This window comes from Podarcis vaucheri, assembly GCF_965113315.1.
Source record: "Podarcis vaucheri genome assembly, chromosome: 1".
Lineage (NCBI taxonomy): Eukaryota > Metazoa > Chordata > Lepidosauria > Squamata > Lacertidae > Podarcis > Podarcis vaucheri.
This window is the reverse complement of record NC_138759.1, coordinates 65,070,708-65,091,224: the sequence shown is the minus strand read 5'-3', so window position 1 is coordinate 65,091,224 and position 20,517 is coordinate 65,070,708. Positions and strand designations below refer to the sequence as shown.

Below are 20,517 nucleotides of genomic sequence, written 5' to 3'. Positions count from 1 at the left end.
TTCTTGGGCTCCATGATCACTGCAGATGGTGACAGCAGTCACGAAATTAAAAGACACCTGCTTCTTGGGCAAAAAACAATGACAAACCTAGACAGCATCTTAAAAAGCAGAGACATCACCTTGCCAACAAAGGTCCGTATAGTTAAAGCTATGGTTTTCCCAGTAGTGATGTATGGAAATGAAAGCTGGACCATAAAGAAGGCTGATCGCCGAAGAATTGATGCTTTTGAATTATGGTGCTAGAAGAGACTCTTGAGAGTCCCATGGACCAAACGTATCCATTCTGAAGGAAATCAGTCCTGAGTGCTCACTGGAAGGACAGATCGTAAAGCTGAGGCTCCAATACTTTGGTCACCTCATGAGAAGAGAAGACTCCCTGGAAAAGACCCTGATGTTGGGAAAGATTGAAGGCACAAGGAGAAGGGGATGAGATGGTTGGACAGTGTTGTTGAAGCTACCAGCATGAGTTTGACCAAACTGCAGGAGACAGTGGAAGACAGGAGTGCCTGGCGTGCTCTGGTCCATGGGGTCACGAAGAGTTGGACACGACTAAATGACTAAACAGCAGCAACAACTCTGGGCACAGGTCCAGGCTTTCCAGGTCCATGTCTGAGTGGGTTCCCCCCCCCCAATGCTTTCCCCCAGAAAGCCTTTTTCAGGGGCTGGCTGGATGAGGAAGAGTGGTGGGAACACAGAAGACAATGACTTAGATCCCACATCATGGTAGAGGAACACAGAAGAGCAGTCTGCAGAAGGGATGAGCTGGGAGGTGCTAGAGGAGGGAGAAAGATTGTTTTCTGCTGCTCCAGAGAAGCGGACACGGAGCAATGGATCCAAACTACAAGAAAGAAGATTCCACCTAAACATTAGGAAGAACTTCCTGACAGTAAGAGCTGTTCGACAGTGGAATTTGCTGCCAAGGAGTGTGGTGGAGTCTCCTTCTTTGGAGGTCTTTAAGCAGAGGCTTGATAACCATATGTCAGGAGTGCTCTGATGGTGTTTCCTGCTTGGCAGGGGGTTGGACTCTATGGCGCTTGTGGTCTCTTCCAACTCTATGATTCTATGATTCTAAGCAGGGGGTCTGAGTGATCAAGGAGGGTCGGGAGAAGAGGGCCTTCCAGGACAGGAGGACTAAAGGCTGACAGTCACTGTGTGAGTGCAGACTCACGACGGAGAGGAGTGACAGGTTGCCCCTGCTACACAACAGCAGGACAGTCTCAGAGGGGGCTCTCCACCCCCTCTGACTCCCAGGTCAAGAAAAGTCCTGCATGTTGCTGAGCAATGGGCCAGACAGGCCCAGAGGAGGAGCTCGTCCTCTTTAACACAGCCCTTGTCTGCTTGGGAGGGATCCAGAGTGAGAGGCTAGAGGGGTGAGGACAGGGTAGTGGTCAGTTTCAGCAAAGTCTCAGCTGGATTAAGGTGAACCTGTGTTTTTATTTTCTGTTAATAAAAGGCTAATTGCATTCTGTGTCTCCCATGCTTCCTTCCCTGCCCTCTGTTGACGTGGGCTTGCTTTACAGTTCCTTGACATATATCTTTTGCTGCTGAAACCGAGCAACTGGTACTCTGCAGAAAACCCAAGTGCCATTCGCTCTTTCAAATGAACATGGGATTTCCTGGGAAAACACTGGTACCAAAAACCAAAAACACCACTTGTACACAGATGTGCAAAGCTGAATTTGTGCCAAGAAACGTGGCACAAAATGAAGTGTGGTTGAGCCATGAATGGAGTATCTTGGGGAAGGGCGTGGCTAGCCAAACATTTTGTGGAAGGTCCTGCATGTGTCTACCTAAGAATTATGAGCAGATGTTCCATGTGATGTATCCATTCTGGGCTGTACCATTTTGTATTGAGGGTGCGGGAGCAAATGTCTGAATGCTCCCCTCCACATAGAACTTCCCCTCACACATACACAGAGTATGCTACAGAAAATGTGAACCTAGAACCTTCTCCTCACTACTTTTGTATGTGTAGTAAGGAATGCATTTTTACAAAAGAGACCATTCAAACATTCAGTCCCCGCACCTGTAAAATGAAATGGTACGTCTGAGGAGCAGATACATCACATGGAGCTTTTAATTGTCTGTTTAAGCTCTTAGTCACAGGATCCCTACTGTGGGGGTGGAATCGGAAGCAAGGCTCTAGATATAAAACCAGGAGAACGAGATCAGGATGTGTGGGAGAAGATCCCTAACCCTGTCAACAGTAGCTAGTGATAGACAGATAGGTTGAATCTGAGCTAGGGGATCTTGGTTCCTTTCAGCTGTTGTCAAATTCAACTCATGTTTAGCAAAATTGTGTCATAGACGGTTTTATCTGAGTTGCTGGCTCATCCTTGTTTATCATCTCGTGGGGCTTGACTCTATAAATATATTATTACCAGCCATCCAGGTTACTGCATTGAATGATCCTATTATATTCACTAGTTCTAGCATTTCAAAAAAGAGACCAGTTTCTAAACACCACCTGGATCTTCAAATTAATTCTGTAACATGGGTGCTCTTTTGATAATCCGTTGCAGATGTATCACATGATAAACTGATGAACATTTGAAAGATCTCGTGTAGCTAAAGAGAATCAGAAGCGCTTTGTTAATGCAGGATTATAGTGGTTCTAATCCCATGATATAAACAGAACATTATGATGTAGTGATGTTTTAAAGGTCTTTCAGTAGTTTTTACCCAGTTTTGAAAGTGCATGTGAAATACGGTAGGCAAAAATAATAAAGCTTTTAAAAAATAATATCTAAATGCCCACAGCAGAAATAAAGCATTTCCTGTTTCCCTCATATCTTCTTCACTGTCAGAATTTGGACTGCAAAATCCTCCAAGGAAGAGACTTCTCTTTTTTTGCACTGGTTAATCTGCAAAGTGTCATGCGCATGGATGGCTCTATTTTAATGGACTGTGATGATGATCATAATAATGTTGCTTCTAATAATCATATTTATGTATGATCTGTGTGCTTTTTATTGAACCAGAATGATGTTGTGCATTTACCTTAAACTATCTTGGTAACAGTTGTACTGAACAGTGGTAAATAAATTCAATAAATAAAAATTGGGTAAATAAATTAAAATAATAATCATATTGTTGCACATGATGAAGCTTCTGGTAATTTTCATTTCATAGCTACCTACTATAACCCCAATGGTGTAAGGGGAAGAACAGCTTCTGGATGTTTCATCTGATACCAGGAGGTGATCCTAGCACAATGAATCAATAACTCATTACTAGAGAAAGTTCTCTAAGATAAATGGTAAAACATGGAGAAATTAGTGCTCAAAATAAGTTTCTTTCTTTCTTTCTTTCTTTCTTTCTTTCTTTCTTTCTTTCTTTCTTTCTTCCCAAAGGTTCAATCAGTTAACATAGTGCTGAACATAGTGCTAAGACGTCTCTAAACATGGCAGCATTTATTTATTTATTTAAGAAACCTGAACGACAGCATAAATGGAATTTGAGAAAGGGCTGGACACAGAGTAGGGAGGGAAGAGGGAAGAGTCCGTTTATCTGCCATTTTTACGAGATGCCCTCTCCGTTGTAGCCTGGGAGGATCATCATCATAGGAAAAAGGCAAGTTCCTAATGGGGTTTTGAAAGGCATTTGTTTGGATCAATGGCAGTGACTGTGAGCCCTAAGCCTCACCTAACAGTGTCTTTTGGGATCAATGAGTTTTTCATTTGTCAAACAGAAGCAAGGAGCTTTTTTTAAAGAGCTAACATGTCGGTGTCAACATCTTTGCATAAAAAGCCCCAGCGACATGTTATTAAAACCCTACTGGATATCATGCTAATAGACATAGCTGTTAACTTTCAGATTTGAAAATAAGGGATAAGCAGCCTCAAAAATAAGGGATCAGCAGCCTCACCTGTCCTGGGGACAGTCTATGGGATATCTAACAATTCGGGATAGCAGCGGGAAGCAGCGGGAAACGGCTCTGGAATAAGGGAATTTCCCACAAAAAAGGGAAGGTTGACAGCTATGTTAATAGAGTTCAATAAATATTCCTGAAAGAGAAAAAGGCACACTCCAGTTCTACGTAAGAAGCCCGAGACACTGTAGCTGATGGTGTGGTGGCCGCCACAGCTCACGTGACCACCTATTTGTTGTGCTGCTGCTGCTTACTGGGAGGTAGTTAGGAAGTGGGGAGGCAGCAGCAAGATGGGTGCAATACAAATTCTCAGGTAGAGCCAATCCAGTGCTCCTGCCAGTACATTTGCTGCGTGTTGACCTGGCTGCCACCTCATTCCTTCCCTCTCTACCTCCCAGTAAGCAGCAGTGATGCGACTGACCCAAGGTCAGGTGAGTGGCGCCGCTCCACCACACCGTCTGCTGTCACTGAGACATGTTTGTTAGGGAAAGAAACACCAGTAAGTTCTTGAGCCTAGTTGATTTGGAACATGCAAAATACACACTGCATTCTCCGGCCAAGCAGTTGAAGGACAGAACACAGGTGATGAGTTTCAGCAGCCAAAATGATTCTGTTCCTATATAGGGCATGTCTCATTCAGCTACGGTGTATGTTGCTTACATGTGGATGACTGCATCCTTTATTGTTGGGTGCTTCCCACCCCCCTCTCCCTTATGGTAATATATACTGTATGCAAACTTAATGAAGAGGATAGAATATCAGTCTGTCTGCTGGTCAAAGTACAAGTGGGCCTAAATTACAGAAGGCACTGTTCTTAATTTATCAATATAAACCGAAGCGTTTCCTTAAAATATGCATACTCAGTCAGCCTAGATTTTGCAATTGTCCATCTCTAGATTAGCCATTTAAAAAAAAAGCCTAAAAATATCCACCAAGTATCTCAGAGACATTCATCCCCAAAAGGTTTCTACTCACGGCACATTTGAAATCTTAAAGAAAGCCATAATTGATTTGTTAGGGAGGTTTATTTTATTTCATCTCAACTTTCTTAGATTTCAGTCTTGTACAAATCCCAAGTGGAATCAATGTAAGAATTGCAATTCAAATTCCACATTCAAAACCAAATAAGTACTCATACTACTGGTAGTACTAATAATTCCATGTTTTAGGTAGTGTAATTATATTACTTATAATGTACCTAAGTAAAACAACTAAGAACCACAGAAGTAAATCACATATAGAACATTAAGATACATTGAAATGCAACATAATGGCAAGATACCATCTTTAAAATCTCATGTTACGAGAACACATAATAATACGATCACCAAAATCATTCACATCACACAAAACTAATCACAACCCCACTTATGCAATCGTCACTCAACAAGCTCATAGCACCCATTATATCACTCAATTCTCACTTCAGTAAAAAACCCCTCAAATTTTTACATTTTTCAATTATAATTATCAATCTGTTTTTATTGCATTTTTTTATTTTCAGAAACTGAGTAAAAATGATACTGTAAACAAATATCCATATGCTTAGAACTGAAGAGCAGTAGAGCTGTAAGGGACAATTGCTAACCTGTTTTCTGTTAGGCTTCTTAAGCCCCACTGAAATGTAAAAGGTTGCAGCCATAAAGGGCCAGATCCTTATCTCACCTGCGTTCATAGGCCAACTTCATCGGCAGCATTTTTCAATCCCCTGCTGTAACCAGTATTCAGATGATAGTGAGTGAGAACAACCTCCTTTCAATCAGCTCATTGGCACTGGGAGAGCACCATCAAAGAGTCTCTTTTCAACTGATGCTCAACTCATAGTCAATTAGAGGGAGTCCATCTGAAGCCCCTGCAGGAGCATTTCCCCACCTGTGCTGAGAAAGCTGTTTGCATTCCAAGTATCCACTCCCCACCCCAACAAAAAATGCAAGCATCAGGTTCCTTATACATAAAATCTTAAAACCCTGATCCCTTTGAATAAGTATAATGTTGTCATGTTGTTGTTTAGTCGTTTAGTCGTGTCCAACTCTTCGTGACCCCATGGGCCAGAGCACGCCAGGCACTTCTGTCTTCTACTGCATCCCGCAGTTATGTCAAACTCATGCTGGTAGCTTCGCGAACACTATCCAACCATCTCATCCTCTGTCGTCCCCTTCTCCTTGTGCCCTCCATCTTTCCCAACATCAGGGTCTTTTCCAGGGAGTCTTCTCTTCTCATCAGGTGGCCAAAGTATTGGAGCCTCAGCTTCACGATCTGTCCTTCCAGTGAGCACTCAGGGCTGATTTCCTTAAGAATGGATATGTTTGATCTTCTTGCAGTCCATGGGACTCTCAAGAGTCTCCTCCAGCACTGTAATTCAAAAGCATCAATTCTTTGGCGATCAGCCTTCTTTATGGTCCAGCTTTCACTACCATACATCACTACTGGGAAAACCATAGCTTTAACTATACGGACCTTTGTTGGCCATGAATTTTAACAGGGAGAAATGTAAAGTATTGCACTTGGGCAAAAAAAATGAGAGGCACAAATACAAGATGGGTGACACCTGGCTTGAGAGCAGTACATGTGAAAAGGATCTAGGAGTCTTGGTTGACCACAAACTTGACATGAGCCAACAGTGTGACGCGGCAGCTAAAAAAGCCAATGCAATTCTGGGCTGCATCAATAGGAGTATAGCATCTAGATCAAGGGAAGTAATAGTGCCACTGTATTCTGCTCTGGTCAGACCACACCTGGAGTACTGTGTCCAGTTCTGGGCACCACAATTCAAGAAGGACACTGACAAACTGGAACGTGTCCAGAGGAGGGCAACCAAAATGGTCAAAGGCCTGGAAACGATGCCTTATGAGGAACGGCTAAGGGAGCTGGGCATGTTTAGCCTGCAGAAGAGGAGGTTAAGGGGTGATATGATAGCCATGTTCAAATATATAAAAGGATGTCACATAGAGGAGGGAGAAAGGTTGTTTTCTGCTGCTCCAGAGAAGCGGACACGGAGCAATGGATCCAAACTACAAGAAAGAAGATTCCACCTAAACATTAGGAAGAACTTCCTGACAGTAAGAGCTGTTCGACGGTGGAATTTGCTGCCAAGGAGTGTGGTGGAGTCTCCTTCTTTGGAGGCCTTTAAGCAGAGGCTTGACAACCATATGTCAGGAGTGCTCTGATGGTGTTTCCTGCTTGGCAGGGGGTTGGACTCGATGGCCCTTGTGGTCTCTTCCAACTCTATGATTCTATGATTTTATGTCTCTCCTTTTTAAGATGCTGTCTAGGTTTGTCATTGCTTTTCTCCCAAGAAGCAGGTGTCTTTTAATTTCGTGGCTGCTGTCACCATCTGCAGTGATCATGGAGCCCAAGAAAGTAAAATCTCTCACTGCCTCCATTTCTTCCCCTTCTATTTGCCAGGAGGTGATGGGAACAGTTGCCATAATCTTCGTTTTTTTGATGTTGAGCTTCAGAATGAATTCTGCATATAAGTTAAATAAGCAGGGAGACAATATACAGCCTTGTCATACTCCCTTCCCAATTTTGAACCAATCAGTTGTTCCATATACAGTTCTAACTGTAGCTTCTTGTCCCACATAGAGATTTCTCAGGAGACAGATGAAGTGATCAGACACTCCCATTTCTTTAAGAACTTGCCATAGGTCTGTTAATTTGATATGTATCTTGAATGGTAGGGGATGCGGGTGGTGCTGTGGGTTAAACCACAGAGCCTAGGACTTGCCGATCAGAAGGTCGGCGGTTAGAATCCCCACGACGGGGTGAGCTCCCATTTCTCAGTCCCTGCTCCTGCCAACCTAGCAGTTCGAAAGCACAAAGTGCAAATAGATAAACAGGTACCGTTCCAGCAGGAAGGTAAATGGCGTTTCCGTGTGCTGCTCTGGTTCGCCAGAAGCGGCTTGGTCATGCTGGCCACATGACCCAGAAGCAGTATGCCGGCTCCCTCAGCCAATAAAGCGAGATGAGCGCCACAACCCCAGAGTCGGTCACGACTGGACCTAATGGTCAGGGGTCCCTTTACCTTTTTATCTTGAATGGTAGATTAAAAGCTAATTGTAGCTAGCATTTGGTAATGATAATTGATTTGAATGGGTTTACTCTGAGTATGACTTCATTGGGATGCAACCCACTGGGAAATATTTAGCCAACTTTTTGCAATATGAATATAAACTTCCAAAGCCAGTGTGTACTAAAGTCTGAATTATTTAAAGCTGATTTACATATTAGTTATCATTACTTGATTTCTTTGGGATTATTCTGAAAAAGACTTAGTTGCATACAACCCAATATGTCATATTTCCCATTTCTGTGTGTGTTGTTTTAGAACTTAAAAGCATCTTTCACAACTCTATTTAACAGGTTCTAGATTTTTGTAAGGAAATCCAGAACCACTTTTCTGTTCTGATTTCTGCACTGTTTCTGCACTGGCAACGGCTAAGATGTCGTGCAATCCAGCCTCTGGAGTCTGAAAACCATTTTTTAAATTAGGCAGCAACAAGACTGCATTATTTGAACATCATTCAACATTCTCTGATCCTGATTTGATTTTAGGTTTATTTCATAGATGTACCACTCTCTGCCTGTTATCTTTGTCAACTTAGAAATCCATTTACTCCGGGTAATTGCTCCTTCATAAGGCACTTTTTCTGAAATAAAGTGACTGTCAGAGGAAAGCTTTTTTTAAAAAAAGGCCGATAATCTGCCTTACAGCCAGTTATCTTCCCATTAGAAGCACATGAGTAAATGTTAGTATGACTCCTGACATGATAAAGTCTTCAATAATATAAAAATTACAGGCATGTCATTATGTACTTACTTGTGCCACTGAAACTGTAATCAAGGAAACAGGAGCCTGAGGTAGTATCAATATTGCTATTCAGGTATGAATCATGTATGGTGTTGTAGGTCATCTTTATTCCCATGGTAACAATACTGCTAATGCATCTGTAGGTAGTAGATGTATTCTACTCTAATGGGATAAATACTACAGTGAAAATACAGCAAATGTATTGCTACAGTGCCAGAATCTGTTCGTTGGTTTTTTAAAAAAATTACATATGAATGCAGAGCGTATAGATCAACACGTCAATCACATTACAATGACAATTTGCACTGCACACAATCTTGGTGAGAAGAAAAGAATGAGAAGTAATAAGAGAACAATAGCAACAGGAATAAAATCGCTGGGAGTGAATGGATCATACTGGGCTGTCTTATGCATCCGCAAAAACCAGTTGTAGTCATTGGCAAAGAGGCTGAGCCAGCCCAAGACATTTTGCTGCCTGACGTGAGGCAGCAAACACAAGTCCAGGTGCAGAGTACCCATAGCTAATTAAGTTATTTGAGCAATAAGATCCCATAAGCACCTCACACCCTTCCTGGCAGTAAAAATACAACAGCAAATGGAGTAACTGACGGTCTGCTGCCACCCTTTTAAAATTTGTTGAGGAGGCTGCCCCACTCTGCTTTTGGGTTCCCACTTGTTGTTGTTGTTTAGTCGTTTAGTCGTGTCCGACGCTTCGTGACCCCATAGACCAGAGCACACCAGGCACTTCTGTCCTCCACTGCCTCCCGCAGTTTGATCAAACTCATGCTAGTAGCTTCAAGAACACCATCCAACCATCTCATTCTCTGTCGTCCCCTTCTCCTTGTGCCCTCCATCTTTCCCAACATCAGGGTCTTTTCCAGGGAGTCTTCTCTTCTCATGAGGTGGCCAAAGTATTGGAGCCTCAGCTTCACGATCTGTCCTTCCAGTGAGCACTCAGGGCTGATTTCCTTAAGAATGGAGAGGTTTGATCTTCTTGCAGTCCATGGGACTCTCAAGAGTCTCCTCCAGCACCATAATTCAAAAGCATCAATTCTTCGGCGATCAGCCTTCTTTATGGTCCAGCTCTCACTTCCATACATCACTACTGGGAAAACCATGGCTTTTACTATACGGACCTTTGTTGGCAAGGTGATGTCTCTGCTTTTTAAGATGTTGTCTAGGTTTGCCATCACCTTTCTCCCAAGGAGCAGGCGTCTTTTAATTTCGTGACTGCTGTCACCATCTGCACTGATCATGGAGCCCAAGAAAGTAAAATCTCTCACTGCCTCCATTTCTTCCCCATCTATTTGCCAGGAGGTGATGGGCCCAGTGGCCATGATCTTCGTTTTTTTGATGTTGAGCTTCAGGGTTCCCACTGGCACCATCTAATTGGACACCATGGAGCAGAGTTGCTATGCTAGCTTCCCAGCAGGGGAGTTACTACTGCTTACTGGGACAGAGTGGAAGAGGTGGCAGGGAGGTCAGCATGGTGCAAATGTACCAGCAGAAGCCCTGGATCAGCTCTGCTGCCGTTTCTGCACCATGCCACCTCCCCTTTTCAGTGAGCAACAGAGACTCACCTGCTGAGAAGTTAGACCAGTGGCTCCACGCCAAGTGGCAAACCACGTCTGCTAATCTCCCAGTCCTCCAGTTCCACAGCTCCTTCCTTCCTCTCTCTCAGCAGACACACACATACCTGCCATTAACATTTCTTTTTAAAAGCGAGACCCTTTCTGAATTCTGCAAAGGACAAACAGGCCATCTCCAGGCAAATGAACAGGCGCACACACCTCTGGCATTTGAAACGACACTATTCAGATATCAACAGTAGAACCTTTAAACTGATCAGGGCCCTCTGTTCCCTCTCTTAAGATAGCCATTCCAGAGCAAAAGAACTTTAAAATATTAACACCCGCATGACAATATTGAATTGCAACTATTTGTATGGGTTTGAATACAGCCAATGGTTTCCTGTCCCGTTACCAGTCCTGGAATCAAAGAATCACAGAGTTGGAAGGGACCTCAAGGATTTACTTGGTAAAGTTAGGATGGCATCGTTATCATCAAGCACTGCAACTGTGAAGGGACACTGTGCTCATTTTACAGACATGTGTTAGTTTATCCAGCACTTTTAAGTTGGTTACATCATCACCAATTACTGCTGCACTTAAGGGTCAATTTACATACATTTAAGCTCTAATTGAATTGTCACAGACTTTACTTTTGCAATCAATTCCCATTTAACTCAGTACTTTACATCCTCCCCACCCATATATACCTGGCACATGAGGATCATAGTACAGTGGTACCTCAGGTTAAGAACTTAATTCGTTCCGGAGGTCTGTTCTTAACCTGAAACTATTCTTAACCTGAAGTGCCATTTTAGCTGATGGGGCCTCCTCCTGCCGTGCTGCTGCTGTGCAATTTTTGTTCTCACCCTGAAGCAAAGTTCTTAACCCGAGGTACTGTTTCTGGGTTAGCGGAGTCTGTAACCTGAAGTGTCTGTAACCTGAGGTACCACTGTATACTCCACACATCTGATTAAGTGGGCTGCAGTCAATGAAAGCATGGTTTTTAAAAAAGGTCAGCCTTGAAAATGCCACAAGACTCTTTGTTGCTTTTGACACATCCAGGATGACCCTTAGATGCTTATCTGCTTTGATCCAATAGTTTGGTGTTACCCATTTTTCAAAATAACACTTTCCTGTGATCTAAATACTGAAGCATAAGCCTAGTGATAAATTTGGCAAATGTGGGACTTTGCTTCCAATCAAAATATGGAATCCAGCAAATTAATTGAATTTAAAGTTCTGTCCAAGCCTAGGTCTGAAGGGAAAAGCAGAGTGTATTAGCTTTGCATTTCTCAAACTTCAGCTGGCTTCTAATGCTTCCAGCCTTTAGCACTACCTGAAAATGAATGGCTCTAGTATAATATAGATTTCTATGATTAATTATCAGCTATATCATAATTAACATACTTCTCTACCTTACAATAAATTCTGCATAGGAAAGGGTTGCAGGAAATTCCTGTAAAGGTAACCCCCAATGCACACAATGGTGATATGCACGCTCATTTGTCTTGCTCCTGCCAGTGCCGGTCTCTTAAAATAATGATAGATTTTTATTAATGTGTGCTTGAATACACAAGAGCTATGGAGTCAGGTCTATAACAGACACAGGTGCAGCACAGTTGGCTGCATTTTAAAAGTAAATGTATAAAGCTTTTTGTTCAAGAACACCTCAGGGCACTGTTCTTCATATTTAGCATTAGGTTCTTCAGTGAGCATGCTACACTCACACCAGAATCTTCTAGTAATTGCTCTTGGACTTCTAAAATTTTAAGAATGACCTACAGATGCTGACATTCATTGTTGTTGTGCTTCTGATATTTCCTGTAACATGCATCCCCATATGTTTGCTATAATAAATGTCAGATAGCTCGTGAATGGAGAGGTTTGCTCCCCAGGCCTTGGCAGGCCATGGATTGACCACCCATGATTTAGCAGCGTAGTAGAAAATTCTGACATTTACCAGGCGATTCCTATCATGCACAACATTTTTGCATATTTGTAGCACATGTTCTGCACGGAAGTCACAAACATGGGTCTGGAATCCCTGGGGCCATAGGCGTGCACAGCACATTTCATTAGGGCGTGTGGCCAGGGATTTTCTGCTTATTTGTTTATTTCAACCAAGGAAAAAAGGGAGGAGGGGAAATGACAAGACTGACAGATGAGGGGAAGGAAGAGGGGAAGGGGCCAAAAGGCAACAAAACCACCACAACAAGAATGGTCAAGAAACCTAAACAGGATAATTTTTCCTGCTGAGAAAAAGACCTACACCAAGCTAACAAGAGGCAGGGCAGATCCAGAGGGAACATAGCCTCCTCCGCCGACAGTTCTCTCCACAAACAGAGCTCAGATAAAGGCAGAGCCATGAGACAGTGACACAATGCAGCCAGAAGAAAAAGGCTGGAAGGGACCTGCAGCTTCTGCCTGTGAAAAGGGGAAGAAGAAGAAGAGGAGGAGGAGGAGGAGTTTGGATTTGATATCCCGCTTTATCACTACCCTAAGGAGTCTCAAAGCGGCTAACATTCTCCTTTCCCTTCCTCCCCTACAACAAGCACTCTGTGAGGTGAGTGGGGCTGAGAGACTTCAGAGAAGTGTGACTGGCCCAAGGTCACCCAGCAGCTGCATGTGGAGGAGCGGAGACGCGAACCCGGTTCCCCAGATTACGAGTCCACCGCTCTTAACCACTACACCACACTGGCTCTTCCCCCCCCTCCTTACCCCTTACTCCTTATGTCCTTATTCCTTGGACCCCAGTTGTTGTTTTCTTTAAATTAGGGGTTGACTGAACGCACCCAGCACAATCTCTGTTTCTGCCTGTGCCTGGTGGGGGCAGCAGTCAAGCACTCCACCTCACAGGTGTTGCCTCTCAAATGAAAAATTGCTCCTTCCTAATACTGCCTACAAAACAACCCTTAATTCTTGGAGATGAGAAGCCCCACCAGTTTCAGTCATGGGACTTTTTAAAGTATCAGGATGGAGCACAGCCACTCACCAACCAATCAGCATCTTTGGCTATATGGACTTACTTTGAATTTCATTAGGTTGGTTCTGAAAGTATTCATTTCAGTCCAACAGGGAACCTATTTTGAAGTGTACAAAATTATGATAAGACATTTGAGGTATATAACTCTTTTCTGTGTGGGATGTTATAATATAGAAAATAGTAATTTCTATCACATTTCTTATCATTTGCATCTTAGAGTTGCCTTATGACAGTATTCACTCTGGTTTTGCAAGAGTGAACGGGCTGAAATATCCGAATCAGCTCTTTGTTGTCTGCAAAAATGATAGGCTGGCTTCAGCGCAATGCTAACCATGTCTACTCAGAAGTAAGCCCTAGTGAATTTAATGGGGCTTACTCCCAGGTAAAGGTAAAGGGACCCCTGATCATTAGGTCCAGTCGCGGACGACTCTGGGGTTGCAGCACTCATCTCGCTTTATTGGCTGAGGGAGCCAGCGTACAGCTTCCGGGTCATGTGGCCAGCATGACTAAGCCGCTTCTGGCAAACCAGAGCAGCGCACGGAAACACTGTTTACCTTCCTGCTGGAGCGGTACCTATTTATCTACTTGCACTTTGCCGTGCTTTCGAACTGCTAGGTTGGCAGGAGCAGGGACCGAGCAACGGGAGCTCACCCCGTCGCGGGGATTTGAACCGCCGACCTTCTGATCGGCAAGTCCTAGGCTCTGTGGTTTAAGCCACCCACGTCCCTTCTACTCCCAGGTAAGCAGGGTTAAATTGCAGCCCAGACTATTTGAACATAGTCCCCACTGAAATCAATGGGACTTAAGTTGTAAATAACTTGTTGCATTGATTTCAGGAGGACCTAAGTTAGTCTGGACCCAACACATTGTGTTCACAGTCCAACTGTGGGCACAATCAACTTAAGCCCTGTGGCTGAAGTACAGCCTCCATCAATTTCAATACACCTTACACAGAATGTCTATGTAGACTCTATGGAAATGAATAGAAAGTGCAGTCAAATGTGTTTGGTGAATTACAATAATTTGTGTTTTAGACATTTATCGTGAGGATCTCTGGCCTCCTGTGGAACTGTGTTTGCTTACTGTATTGTAACATACTAATGCTTCTTTCCTTCAAACTCCTAAGCTAGTTCATTGCCAACCATCTCAAATGCAAGCTAGGATCACTGCACACCCAGAGTGTTGCACCAGCTTAGCAATAGGGGTCAGAGCTAAACAACCACCATCCGGAGGTGCAGCATTATGGCAGCTTGCAAAGGCATGTATATCAAAGTGGGGAGGAAACCCTCTTTTATCAAAGTTTTTTTTTAATGACTGGTGAAATATAAGGAAGCTTCACATATTATAACAAGAGACTTGAAATATTTGAACAGTTATTTTAAACCAGTTTGTCACTCACTCAGATTTTATTAGGTGATCACAGACTCTTTAAAAACAAAATGAAAGAGATCCCTGGCCAACCAACAATGTCTCTCCAAGAGTCAACTCCCCAGTACTAAGCTTGGGTCATTTTTGCAGTCCTGCCCATGGAAGGAAGCACTGGCCACTTGAGGGATGGCTGTTTGGTGCCCTGCTCACAGAATGAGGTCCCTAGGTGGGTTCACCTGGTGCTGACTTCAAAGTCTTTTTTTGTGCTAGAAGGATACCAGACTTTTAATTCTTGCTCTGTTGTTTCAATTGCTGCATACCTTCTGCTATTGATGATGATTATTAACAATCATTGTATTTCCTGTCACCCTTCACCACAAGGCCCCAGGGCAAGTTACAGCAAATGAAAACATGAATAAAAACAATAAAACGCAACCCTACGCATAACCTCTAAATCGATAATCTACATGACACATTGCAGGGAGGGCACCAAAATCAACCCTTCAATTTTCAAAGGCCAGAGTACAGGCTATAGAGATGGAAATGCATAGATCCATAGATACAAATATTTTCCCCACAATATTTGCCTTGACTTCTACTTGCTTGAAGCCATGGAAATCTTCCTTTCATTTCTTCCATATCACCTCTTTCTTTTCTTTTCTAAAAAAATAAATAAATGCCTTTGCAGCGTGCAAAAAGGGAATACCCTGCATTTATTTCCAGGAAAGCAGAAGACTAACCTGGGATTTAGCTGTGAAGGCTACTGTAGGCTACAAAATCTGCTGGAGGGTGCAGGATTTTCTCGGTGTCACTATGAATAAATCATCGGTAACACTTTCCCTCTTTGACGGTGGCAGGTAATGCTCAGGGAGAGTTCTTGCATTTGTCAAAAATGGGACTTTTGCAATGAGCCTTCAGCCAAGCAAAAAGTGCTTTGCAGCAGCTGGATTGACATAGTCTCTATCTTCTCTTAGGTAGATGGTTGATCCTGTTCATTTGATACAAGGGCATACCTACAGTGCAGCGAAATATAACCTTAATCATATCCTTTCTGGCACTTTTTTTTTAAAAAAAAAAACACCAGCTGAGCTTTTATTGTTTCCAAAACCAAAAATGATGAGTGTTTGATGAGTGGGAAGGGGCTTGGAAGGAGGTGTGGTCTTGTTTGGAGAGGGGAGGAATAGAAGGGGAACCTAGATTGGATACCTCTCTCCACACTGGAGGGTTAAGGAAGGGAGGAGCAGCTCGCTCCATCGCCCCCTGGCTCTCACTGCGCCACTTGCTCGTTGGCGCTGCTGCCAGAGTCCTGGGGCTTCATCACGTCTGGGAGCATGGGGGTGGGCTGGAGAAGGGATCAATGCAGAGGGGCTCAAAGGCACCACTGGCTCTGAAGGCCAAGCCAACTGTCGCTGGGGCCTGAGCTCATGCTGGCTGGCTGGTGAGGCCACAGTCTCTGAGGGTTTTGCTTTCATCAAAAGCTGGCCATCCTTGTATAGTCTTTTTTCTTCTGGGGTATCTTAAGAATCCCCGCAACAACTCTTTTGAGTTCATACACCGTACTGGACTCCTTGGCGTCTGTGAAGATGGTCATGTTGCTACGTCGGATCAGTAGAAAGACATCCATCTCTGTAGCTGCAATCTCAGCCCAGACCCCCCAGAGAGGAAAAAGCAGCAGAACACTCAATATCCCAACATGCACCTCCTTTCTGGCACTTTTGAATGCCCCCCCCCCCCGTTCTTTCTCTGTAATCTAGGTAATATGTGATGAGAAAGAGGTGGGCTTTGGCAAATATTCAGTTGAATAATATCTGGATGGTCAATGACAAGTAACTGCATTAAAAACAAAATGACAAGGAATATACAGTGAAAAGAAGAACCTTCATTTTTTTTCATTCAACAAGTACCACTTAATAGTGTAGGCACAGAACCATTCCTTTCACTGGAACGTTTGCCCCAGGTGCCAAATTTGTAGGAGTAGATCACCCAGCTGCCTGGCCACTGAAGTACATGGAAAAACAGCACAATGGAAGGGAAGCAGTTTGGCAGGATACATTTCGCAAAAGGTATGGGCAGCAAGGGCATCTAGAGGCACAGACAGATTACCCAAGAACTGACAGGGAAAGGGAAAGGGAGAAAACCCAAAGAGGAGGGATGGTGTGAGATCTTGTCCTAGAGGAAGAGGGGAAGAAGGGCAAAGCTGAGTAGCAGAATGGAAAGGAATGGGTGAGGCTGTCCCAAGATCTGGAGTAAAAGCACAAATATATCTTGGTGGGGTATCCAGGAGGGCACATCAATATGTGTAGAATTAGGCTTTGCAATGTGGTTATTTGTTTAATTTATTTATCTATAATGTTTGTATGCCACCTCAAAACATAAAGCTCTATGGAGTAAATCATAAAACCATTAAAAGGGTGTGGGAGGGGGGCTACACAAAATAAAACAAAAAGAGCCACTCCTCCAAAATTTAAAATAGTTGTTAAAAAACAAGGCTTACATTACCTGAGTCATTTTAAAGGTTGGGCTATGCTAAGCCTTTAATGTTTATGTGGGTTGATTTTCCTCTGTGTGCTTTTGTGCACTTTTATCCATACATGAGCACTTGCAATTTTATGCCTCTCCCTTCAATTACTATTTCCCCTCCCCTTCACAAAGTCCTGGAAGTACAAGGTCTTTTGCAGAAACATACATGGTTCTTTGTTTACCTGTGTACACACGTCTTTATAAAAATTGTGTCATCTATGGAATTGAGCGAGAAAAAACGTCCGCAAAGACAAATGTTTCAAGTGTGTTTCCGAGTGGGTAAAACTGCCAATTAATTTTATTTTCAAAATGCATGTTTTTTCCATTTGCCAGTTTTGCACAAAACAGCTGTTTGACAAAGGGAAATATATCTCTGTGTTGTATCTGGCTGAGCTGCAGCGGAGAGACAAAGAGCAGCCAGGCAGGAGAGTTCCTCTGATCTCAACTTTCCCTGGCAACATAGAAAGCTGTGGTGCAGTTCAAAGAAGAAAATAGCACTATGTTTTACACACAGACGCTAGGGATGGGCGGCAACTTCTCTTCAGTTCACATTTAAAGGTAATGCCACCTAATTCATAGTTTCAGAAACAATACACGAAGCAAAATATTGCCATCCTCCAAAATTCACACTTCTCCGAATTTGGTAGTACATTTTCCCAGCCAAGTCGTGTCTACAAAAATGCATTTATTATGAAAAAGTGTGCATAGAAATCAACATATTGTTTAAAATAATATACAAAAATGCATTCTATTAAGAAAGATGGTAAAATATGTATGTTAGGCAAAACTGCATACATAAATGTATATATTGGGAGCAATTCACAAAAATGTTAAATTATTTTAAAAATAAGCCAAGAGGGGAGGCGCATTGCTGCCTACTCCATCACTATCACACAGAGGAGAAGGACTCCTCAAGAGTAAATAAATACTTATGAGTAAGCTGGTCATCGCATGCAGAGCAAATCTGCTAGCAACAGGGATGGCTTGCAGCTGTGAACTTTTGCATGATACACTGAAGGTTTAGGTTGTAAATCATTCAGTATTCATATTAAATTTATACACTGCCCTTCATTGGAAGATCACAGGATGGTTTATGGTATAAAAACACCAAAAAACATGACATAATAACAAAGGAAACAAGAATGCCCTCCCTCCACACACACACAGTATGCTGGAGCATCTTCCCATTAGATTTCTGACTTGTGGGTTCCTATCACCTGGCTGGTCATTAGAAAAAAGAAACCCTTGTTGGGCCTTTGGGCCTTTTACTGTTTGCGAACCATACTTCTTGTTTTGCTCTTGAGATTTGACCTTGGACTGCTTCTTGACCTTGCTTCTTGGGCTCCTCCTTCATTCAGACCCTGGGCTACTGTAAGGTTCCAATTATGGGACTGCTGCTCCTACGTCTCTGCTGCTCTGCTTATGTGCCAACTGAAGCAGGACACAGAGGCACTGCTACCTGCCACTATTGGCACAATTCAGAAATGGTAGAGGGGTCTGTAGGGCTTCAAAACCCTGGTGAACCTGTTTGGACAGAGACAGCAGGCTAGAACAAACATGTGTGTCCTTCACAGAAAATGTCCCTCTCATAACATCTTCAACTCATTTAAAATCTATGTTTTGTCTCCAGTGTTTTTGCCACAGGCAACAGCAGCTGAGATTATTGCTTAAGATTGTTGTTTAATTGTTAATACCCTCCATTGCTCGTGTCACATTGAGAGCTCCCGCAAAAGAATGAAAAATTATTTTTTGGCTAACATGAAACAAAAATTAAAGATCTGGTTTGCTTTCTGCCCTGATGCAACTTTAAATCAGCTCCAGCTTTTAGAGCACAGTCCTCCAGATGTAAAATCCAATGTTTTATTCATTTAAATTTATGGTTTTCACGTAGCTCAATTTGGTACAGTTCACAAACTTCACACATGTTTGAACAACAAAAAAATGCAGGGTAGCACAAAAATAAATGTGCTTCGTGTAATGTTTGCCTTATGAAATATGTTTTATTTCAGATACTAGAATGAGGTCACTGGTCTGGAAAACAGACAGCTAAGCAAACCAATGAATAATATTATATATATAGCAAATAAGCTATTTAAAAAATTTGTAGCATGTTTCTTCCCTGAACAAGAATACAGCAACCATGAGCGCACAGATTGTCCAATGACACGGCAGAAATTTGTTTCTTCCTTGGCCCACCTCTAGTGATGGATGGTGCCCATTTGGAACTGGTGGGGAGGAAGGCAGGGAAACACACTGTAGGCGCAGCCAGGGTCAGTGGCCGGTGCAACCACATCCAATGACCGGCAGAGCCAGCCAAGGGTGTGTATTAGGGCTGTGCACTGGATTTGACTGAGGCCTGAGCCCAATCAGAGAGCTTTGGGTGTTGGACAGTGATGGATGGCTGCAAGGTGGGCTGGACAGCCCAGAGAAATTCATGGCTCTTGGTGGCAGGAAAGCAAGGCAGGCAGAGCAGGGAAACCACACAAATAGGCCAAGCCCTATCTAACCAATGATTACTTCTTCCTAGGAAGAAGCAGGCCCAATGTCGTGGTTCTCCTTCCTGCCTTATGCCCCACTCTGCAGGATCAATTCCTCTGCTCAATGGCCGCTGAGTGGAGGCATTGTTCCTGTGGGGTGCCAATGCTGCTTCGCAAGCAGCTTTCTTGCAGGAAAATCATGTGCTCCTTCATCAGCAGCTTGCTTCCCTTGTGTGCTCCTTGAAAAGGAGCAACACCACACAGGATCAGCTCCTTCAGCTTACTAGCTGATAAACAGAAGAGTCCATCCTGCTTGGTGCCCCTCCTGGCTATACATTTAAACCCTAATCTTATATTATATTAATTGGGGGGGGGGTACCTTAGACCTGTCCCCTGAGTTTCCTCAGGAACCGATCCAGAGGGGTGGGTGGTCCCTAGGGGCAGGTTTAGAATCATTAAAAAAGCCTAACCTAAAAATCAAAAAAGAATTTCGGATAGAGTCAGGATATTCCAGCCTACAATCATTGGATCCCACATGTTATTCACAAATCCAATGTGTGGTTGCCTGCTAAGAGAAGTTTGTCTGGGTGCGGTGAGCAGGCAAAGTGCGATCCATGATCCTGAACTATATATAGGCTCTGCACACTGAGTTCTCATCTGAACCATCCTCTGTGCCATTCTCCTTTTTTTGTAATAGCATTGCCAAAGTCTTTTATGGCCTTTTTATCCTCACAACAACTCCATAAAGTCAATTATGGTGCAATGTTAGCAAAACAACAAAAAGAACAACACCAGTACCTTAAAGACTATCAAATTTATATGGCGTAAGCTTTTGAGGACTAAAGCCCACCTAATCAGATGCATCACTCTTCGCAATCCAATAATACATTTGCTAGTCTCTGAAATGGTACTTGGCT

General features: G+C 43.2%; 1 pseudogene across 1 annotated transcript; it reads right to left on the bottom strand.

Moving 5' to 3' along the window:
* Nucleotides 1–15,870: 15,870 nt before the first annotated feature.
* On the bottom strand, nt 15,871–16,297 carry LOC309528171 (elongin-B pseudogene; annotated as a pseudogene). Its single transcript has one exon. The product of its transcript is annotated as an elongin-B pseudogene (transcript).
* Between the last annotated feature and the right edge of the window lie 4,220 nt (nt 16,298–20,517).